Genomic DNA, 8,273 nt, shown 5'->3' on the forward strand with positions numbered 1-8,273 from the left:
TTGACTCTGACCCACTCATTATAGTGACTACATGGATAGACTTGACAGCCAAATCTTGGAATTTCTTTATCTACAACAAATCTTGCATCATTTACCTTTCCCCTAGTCATACAGCTACTACTGAAGTTCAGGTTCTTATCTCCTCTCACCAGGACTATTGTGTTAGCCTCCTAATCCTGTGCCTGATATATAGCAGGTGTTTAATAAATGTTTGTTGAACTTGGGCTTTTTGTCACAAGTCTCTATCCACTATAATCCATCCTTCACACAGCCACCAGATTGATCTTTCTAATCTGCAGGTCTGGTCAGGTCACTCCCTGCCAAATAAACTCCACTGGCTCCAGGTTATTTCCAGACTAGTAAAGATTAGATTTGAACCCAGGTCCTTAGAGTTCAGAGTCAGTGCTTTTTCCAGTCTTCTTATACCTTACTTCCCAACATGTATTCTTTAATAGTGACACTGGCCTCCTGGACAAGACAATCTCTCAGCTCTGGATATTTTCTCTGGCTATCCTCCTTGCCTGGAATTATCTCTGGAAAGGTGGAAGGGGGCTAGGTTACAAAGAGCTTTGAATGCGAAATAGCATTTTATTATTTGAGCCTAGAGGTAATAAGAAACACTGGAGTTTATTGTGTAGGGGACGTGCGATATGGTCAGACATGCACTTTAGGAAAATAACTTCAGGGGCTGAATGGATGATGAATTGGAGTGGGGAAAGACTTGAAGCAGGTAGACCCAGCAGCAGCAGCAGACTATTGTAATAATTCAGACATGAGGGGATGAGGGCCTACACTACAGTGGTAGCAGTATCTGAGGAGAGAAGAGGATGTGTGTGTGTGTGTGTGTGTGTGTGTGTGTGTGTGTGGGTGTGTGTGTGTGTGTGTGTGTGAGAGAGAGAGAGAGACAGAGACAGAGACAGAGACAGAGACAGAGAGAGACAAAGACAGAGTGGGGGGAGAGATGGAGGGGAGTTGCAAAGGTCAAATCATCAGGCCTTGGTGACAGCTTAGATATAGGGGAGCAAAGAGGCAGGGGAGGGGTAGATGAGGATATGAGCCTGAAAGACTGGGAGAATGGTGGTGCCCTCTACAGTAACAGAGAAGATAAGAGGGGAGAGGGTTTAGGGGAATAGATAATGAGTTCCATTTTGGACCTATTGAGTTTAGGATGCCTATTGGACTTCCAGTTTGAGAAGTCTGAAAGGCAGTTGAAGATACAAGATTGAAGGTCAGCAGAAAGTTTGGGGCAGAATAGGTAGATCTGAGAATCATCAACATAAAAATAATAATTAAATCCATGGGAGCCAGTGGATCACCAAGAGAAATAGTATAGAAATAAAAAAGCAGGGAGGACAGAATAGAACCCTGACCCTATGATTAGAGGGTGTGATTTGGAAGAGGATCCGGCAAAGGAGACAAAGAAAGAGCAGTCAGAGAAACAGGAGAACCAAGAAAGAATGGCCTGACAAAAACCTAAAGAGAAGAGAGTATCCAGGAGGGGACAGTGATCAATAGTGTGCAAGACTGCAGAGAGATCAAAGAGAATGAGGAGAGAGAAAAGGTTACCAGATTTGGCAACTAAAAGATCATTAGTAACTTTGGAGAGAGTAGTTTTGGTGGAATATGAAGGTCAGAGGCCAGGTTGTAAGGGATTGAGAGTGAAAGGAGAGAAAGTGGAGGCACCTATTCTTATAGATTTTACAAAGTCCTTTATGTATTTGAGATATGAGACCTTAATCTGAGAAAGGGTCTATAAAAATTTTTTTTTCCCAATTCTCTGCTTTCTTTCTGATCTTGGCTGCATTTGCTTTATTTGTATAAAAACTTTCAAATTTAACATAATTGAAATTATCCATTTTATATCTCACTCTGCTCTCTAACTCTTATTTATTCATAAATTGTTCATTCATCCATTATTGCAGACAAATTTTTCAAGGAGTTTGGGTACAAAGGGCAGAAGAGATATAGGATGATAGGGACGGGAGGATGGAGAGAGGGCTTTTTCAGGATGGGGGGACATAGGCATGTTTATATGCTGTAAGAAATGAGCCAGTAGAGAGGGAGAGACTGAAAAGAAGTGAGAGAATGGGGATCACAAAAGGGGCAATCTGTTGGAGGAGATGGGATAGAATGGGATCAATTGAACAAGTAGAGGGATCAGTAAGGAGTAAGGCCATTTCATCATATGAAACTAGGGTAAAGGAAGAAAAAATAAAAGAAAAAGTAGGCACCAGAGTGATAAGAGAGGAAGTTTGTGGCGAACAGCCTCAATTTTTTCTGTAAAGTAGGAGACAAGGTTCTCATCTGAAAGGATGGGGGGAAGAGAGGCCATGGGAGGTTGGAGGAGGGATGAAAAGGTTTAGGAGAGCCACTGTGGAGAGGGGTGATCTCCCCAAGACAAAAAGTGAAGCTGATAAGGGAAGTAAAGTAGGATTGCCTAGCAGCACCTAGCCCAGCTGAATATGTAATGTAAATTTGTAGTGGACCCAGGCAGAATGGTTGTGTGATTTTCTCCACCTTTATTCAGAAGCCCACGTGTAGAAGTAAAAGCATAAAATGGTAGGAATGATCCAAGGTTGAGGTTTGGCTGGGTATAATCAGCAATATGATAAGAGGGCTACAGATTCAAGAGAAAAGGATGATGTAAAGTTGAATTGGTTCACCAAGGGGTTAAAACGGGAAGAAAAGTAGAAAAGTGGCTAATGCAGGAGAAATGACCCAGGGGAGAATTGAGGGAGCAAGGAAATGGAGGTCATGATGTGAATGAAGAGCAGAGTTCTGTAAGGGAAGGCAGAGGGAGAGGTAAAAAGCCAATAGATTATTGTCAGATAAGGGTATTTCAGAATTCTTGAACACAGAGGTGGTACATTTGTCGGTGATGGCAAGACAAAGGGTATGACCATTTTTGTGTGTAGTTAAGGTTGGGGGGAAGAGAAGCTCATACCCAGAGAAACTGAACCCTTAGTGAATGTTTAGAAAGGAAAGTACTTCTCAACCTACCTAGCCAAGCCACCTTTTTCTCTTCTCCCTTTCTCCCAAAGTCAGCGCTGGTTCACTGGGAAATTGGTGTGGCATTAACAGCAGAAGGTAAATCAGGAGGAACAAGAAGAATTGGGGGGCAAAAAATGTTAGGTTCTCTAGGTATTCTCCTCATTTTTCAAATAGAGAAATTGAAATTCAGAAGCTAAATGACTTGTCCAAGGTAACATAAATAATTAGAAGCCAGATTTTCCTAACTCTAAATCCAGCATCCTTTCCCCCAAAACCTCTTACCATTCCTCTTGACTTACTTCCTACTGTTAATGCCACTACCATACACCCAGATACCCAAATTCAAACTCTCAATCGGAGTTATCACTGATTCTTTTCTTTTTCCCTCACCCCCTTCATCTAATCTCCCATCAGGATGGGGATGGGGATCTCATTAATATTTTCATTAGTACAGAGGATTCTCAGGTGGGGAAATTCCCTGTACCAATGCAAGTCTGTAATTAGAGTCTCACAATAGTTGCCTACAGCACTGAGAGATTAAGTAACCTTTTCAGGGTTGCACAGCCAGGATGTGTCAAAAGCAAGATTTGAAGCTAGGTCTTCCTGGCTTCAAGACCAGCTCTCTGTCCATACACCATATCTCCTCTAATTGCCACCAAATCCTATTAATTCTACATCCATAATATTTCTTCTGTCTAATGTTTAACAGTATCCAGTGCTTAGCATAGTGCCAGGTACACAGTTGGTGCTTAATAAATACTCATTGATTGCCTGACTATTCCCTGTCCTCCATTCTCATTATTACCCTAATTCAAGTCCTCTTTGCTTCTTGCTTAAGCTGTTGGAATGCCTTCCTAACTGATCAGCTTGCCTCCACTGCTATCTCACTTCAACCTGTCCTATACATACACAGATTACTCTTTCAAGAACAGACAGTTCTCACTTTATAAAGGTGGACCATTCCACAGATATCTAAGTAAAAAAGAAATATACGTGTTGTGAATATCCCCCTACCCACCCATTTCACTTCACCTATATGACAAAGTCATACACAAAATATCTTCACACAAGTGATAAGATGTATGAAAATGCAGACATTTTAAATATTGTAACATGATAACAGAATTGTGAAAGGTAAAGTTAATGATAGCATATGCACAGTATTGTTCAGTAAAGTGAACAGGCATACAGTCTGTTGCCCCCCGCACCCCCCACAACTGCACCTAGACTTTTTCCCTGGATTTCCCTGCAATTTTTTTTATGCAGCAGCTCTCTTTTTTTTCTTGCATTTCTAACGACCTCTAGCAATATTATCCTCGACTAGTCTTTGAACTTTTAAAAATCTTGAAGTATCTGGATCCATCTATTCAAAACAGGAATAAAAAATTAATTTGAATAATGAAATGCTTCTGCCCGACTGTTTCATTGTAAACCTTTTCGGTTTGACCTCGGATTCCGAAGCTTCCCTTTCTTCTTCTGCAATCTTTGCAGCTAGCAGCTCAATCAGATCCTCAGTCAAAATTGTTTCTCCATGAGATTCAGTCAGCCCCTCCAGTCATTTTCATCCATTTCTAGCTCCAATTCTTGCTCTAATTTTACAAACCTGTTACTCGCTTCTTCAAACATTTCATCTTTGTCAAATTCATGAAAAACAGGAATGAATTGTGGACTCATTTTTTTTCTAAATTCTCTTCATGCATGTTCCTATTACATCTTCCCATGCCTTTCAGAATTCTTCATGTAAAGGCAAATTTTCAAAATGCAAATTTACAAAAAGCAAGAATGATCCGTAGACCAGTCTGATCACATCACTTCCCTGCTCAGATGCCTTCTGTGGTGGTTCCCCTTTTTTCTACCAAACCCCTTAGCCTAACATTTAAGGGCCTCCACATCTGGTTTCAATCTGCTTTTTTCCCCCTTGCTTTATTTCACAATTATCTTCCTCATGCCACTTTGGCCCCCAAGTATGTGTTGCACATTCCTAACCTCGTGCCTTTGCTCATGCAGTTACCTATGCCTGAAATGCCTTTTCCACATCTATTGAATTCCAGCTCATCTTGCCTAGTGTCTGGCACATAGTAGACATTTAATAAAAACTTGTTGATGGATGGATGGAAAGGCAGCCACCTTGGAAAATTATACTTATCATGATGTCAAAAAATGTTTTGGTCTTGATAGTGAGATAGAAGCCACATGGACAGAACAAATCACTTCATCACATCTTTCTCTGGAGAACAGGTGAAGACAAAAGGTGTTCAAATCCGGATGTTGCCTTTACTTCTTTAAATGGCTCTGGGACACAGATATCAACCATCAAAGACAAAGCAATATAGGCCCAGGAGTCTAAACAACTGGCATTGCCCTTACCTTTAACAAGGCCTCTGTGACCCTGTTTCCTTAAAGGGAAGGAGGCAAATGCTTTCCTACTTAGGTCCAACTTCTCAAGAGTCCTGTGGTTTGGGGAGGAGATTTGGATCCCCTCAGAAAACTTCTCAGTCCCTCCCAAAGCTGCTTCCTTCAATGTGCCTGTGACCTTCCCAATTCCCAGAGCACCTCTCTGCAAACATAGACTTTACTGAGTGGGGATCAACAGCACACAGGACCAGCAGCCAAGAGTCAACCTTGATAAATATGATTTTAATAAGGGCTAGAAAATCAGGAAATTGCAGGCTTTGGGCCATTTCTACCCTAGGCAAGTTTTCCCTGCAGGGCCAAGGAGGGGCTAGTGATGTGTCATCTTTGCCACAGCAGAAAAGCCTTGAAGAAAGTCAATTTGGAAGAGACACTTTCCCATCAGGTACTACTGTACATCGAATGTATCCACTGCTTGGAAGACAACCCCGAACCCAATGTGAAAACAAAGGAAAGGGGCTGCAATAACCCTGGCAGAGGACTGAGCTCGTGAGCCGGCCCAGGAGACCTCCAAATCTACCATAAGGGAAACAGCTGACAGAGAAAAATGTGTGCTGGCAACCTAGCTTGATTCCAATTGCGATGAAAAATTGAAACCATACTTCCATGGGATCGAGCTTCCCTGAGTCACCAGGAGGAGGGTCCTGTTAACAAATAAGGACCATGTTCACTTCCCCCACACCTCTACTACCAAGCTACTTGCCTGCAAGAATATTTCTCAAGCCTAAGAAAGTTTGGACAGTGGTGATGGAAGTCATGGGATCATTAATTTAGAGCTGGAAGGGGCCATCTAATCCAAACCCTGAATTTTTTTGATTTTACAGATGAGGAAACCAAGGCCCACAGATGTAAAGTAACATCATCATAATATATGTTTATGCAGTACTTTAAGGTTTGCAAATTTTATCTCATTTTATCCTCATGCTAACCCTGAAAGGTAGGTGCAATTATTATCTCCATTTTAAAGATGAGGGCCCTGAAGCAAACAGAAGTTAAGGGACTTGCCTTGACTATAGTCACACAGGTAGTAAGCTTTGGGAGTGGAATTTGAAACCCCTCTAATGCTAGGCTTAGTGGTCTCACCACTGTGACACACTGTCTCTTCATCATAAAGAGTCAAAATAAACAGCAATGGTGGCAGCATGTGGTTGTCTCCATTCATGTGTGTGTTTTCTTGTTCAGTCATTTTTCAGTTGTGTCTTACTCTCCATGAATCTATTTGGGATTTTCTTGGCAGAGATACTGGAGTGGTTTGCCATTTCCTTCTCCAGTTCATTTTACAGATGAGGAAGATGAGGCAAACAGGCTTAAGTGACTCGCCCAGGGTCACACAGTTGGTAAGTGTTTGAGGCTGGATTTGAACTCACAAAGCTGTCTTCCTGACTCCAGGCCCAGGGTTCTATCCACTCCACTACTTAGCTGCCCCCCATTTCATGTGTATTAGGATATAAAACGGTTAGAAGTGTTTCCTTTCCCTGGTAGAAACCAAGAGAGGCTCATCATTCAATTGTTACAGTCTAACGACCCTCGGACTGAAGGACGACACCTTGAAATATCTCCCTCATGGGGCATGTGTCTTTATTTGTGGGCTTCACTGGAGAAGGCTGAAAGGAGGAAGCTCGAGTTCCCTGGTCTGCAAAAGGACAAATGTTAGGTAAGGAAAAGCAATGCACCAACCCCCCCAAGGGACACTCCCCGTATGTGTTTGCACAGAATACCAGACCTGTTTACAGCTTGTAAATGCTGAAGGAGTCAGTCAAAGCCCAGCGATAATGAATGTGCTCCAAGATTAATGACCTCCAGGCCAGCAGTCAGGGACTGGGGCTGTTGCCTTAACACGTACACAGGCTGGAAAGAGGAAGCTAGGTTTTGAAATATTTGCTCACCAGAATTGCTGTTGGCTGGCCCCTGTAGTACTTCCTCGCTGGACTGGCCACAAGAAAAACTTATATAGTGGCCTCATGTGACATAGCACATCACAGAAAATGAAGTCTGTGGAACACAAAAGAGGATTCTCCCCTCCAGGGAAATTGAGTTCAGCACACAAAGACATGAATCATTTGGGAGTGTTTGTAAGGGAAACACACATCTGAGGGAAAAATGTCTTTGGAAGGTTAATCTACTTAAAATCCCTTATGAAAGCGCCCAGCCCAAAGACAGAATCTGTGATGAAATACAGTTTCCCAAGCTAGTCCCAATTATGCACAAAAGTGCTTGGCGTGTGTCTGCTTTGTTTAATTTAAACGCAAACTCCCAGAGAGCTTGGGCTACATCTTTTGAACATTCACTCTATAAGTGAGCACATTGCTGGTGCGTGGCAATGATTCAGTCAGCTCGGTGTAACACCCTGCGTACAAGGGAGCATCCAGCAGACATGGAGAGTTTCCTTAAAAAATGAAATCAGTGGAAGAAGACGCCAACTATTAGCCTAGGATCTGAGCAAGGGGGTTTATTTTTGGCATTATCAAGGTTGTCTGAAACCCCTTTTCAGGGGTTTAGCTTGTACCCTAGTGATTTGAAATTTCAAATGAATTTCTGAGTTCCTGAACCCTTGTCAGGGTATCGAGCTAAGGAAGCCAGGGATTCTAGAGTTTCCTCCCAGATTCAGAATCACCTGTCTCCATTAGGAATGAGGGGATAAACCCTAACACTAAACCATAGGTTCTATTGAAGGGGGATACATTCTACTAGAACATTAAGCTCTTTGAGGGCAGAGACCATTTCATTTCTGTCCTTGTATCCCCAGTGCACATAGCACAGTGCCTGGCACATGGGAGCCCCTTCATAAGTATTACTTAGCCAAGGCGCCAGGACCAGACCTAAGATTTCATTAATATAGAGAACTCCTAGGTGAGGAAACTCCCTTTATT

The sequence above is a fragment of the Trichosurus vulpecula genome, chromosome 6 (assembly GCF_011100635.1).
Source record: "Trichosurus vulpecula isolate mTriVul1 chromosome 6, mTriVul1.pri, whole genome shotgun sequence".
Lineage (NCBI taxonomy): Eukaryota > Metazoa > Chordata > Mammalia > Diprotodontia > Phalangeridae > Trichosurus > Trichosurus vulpecula.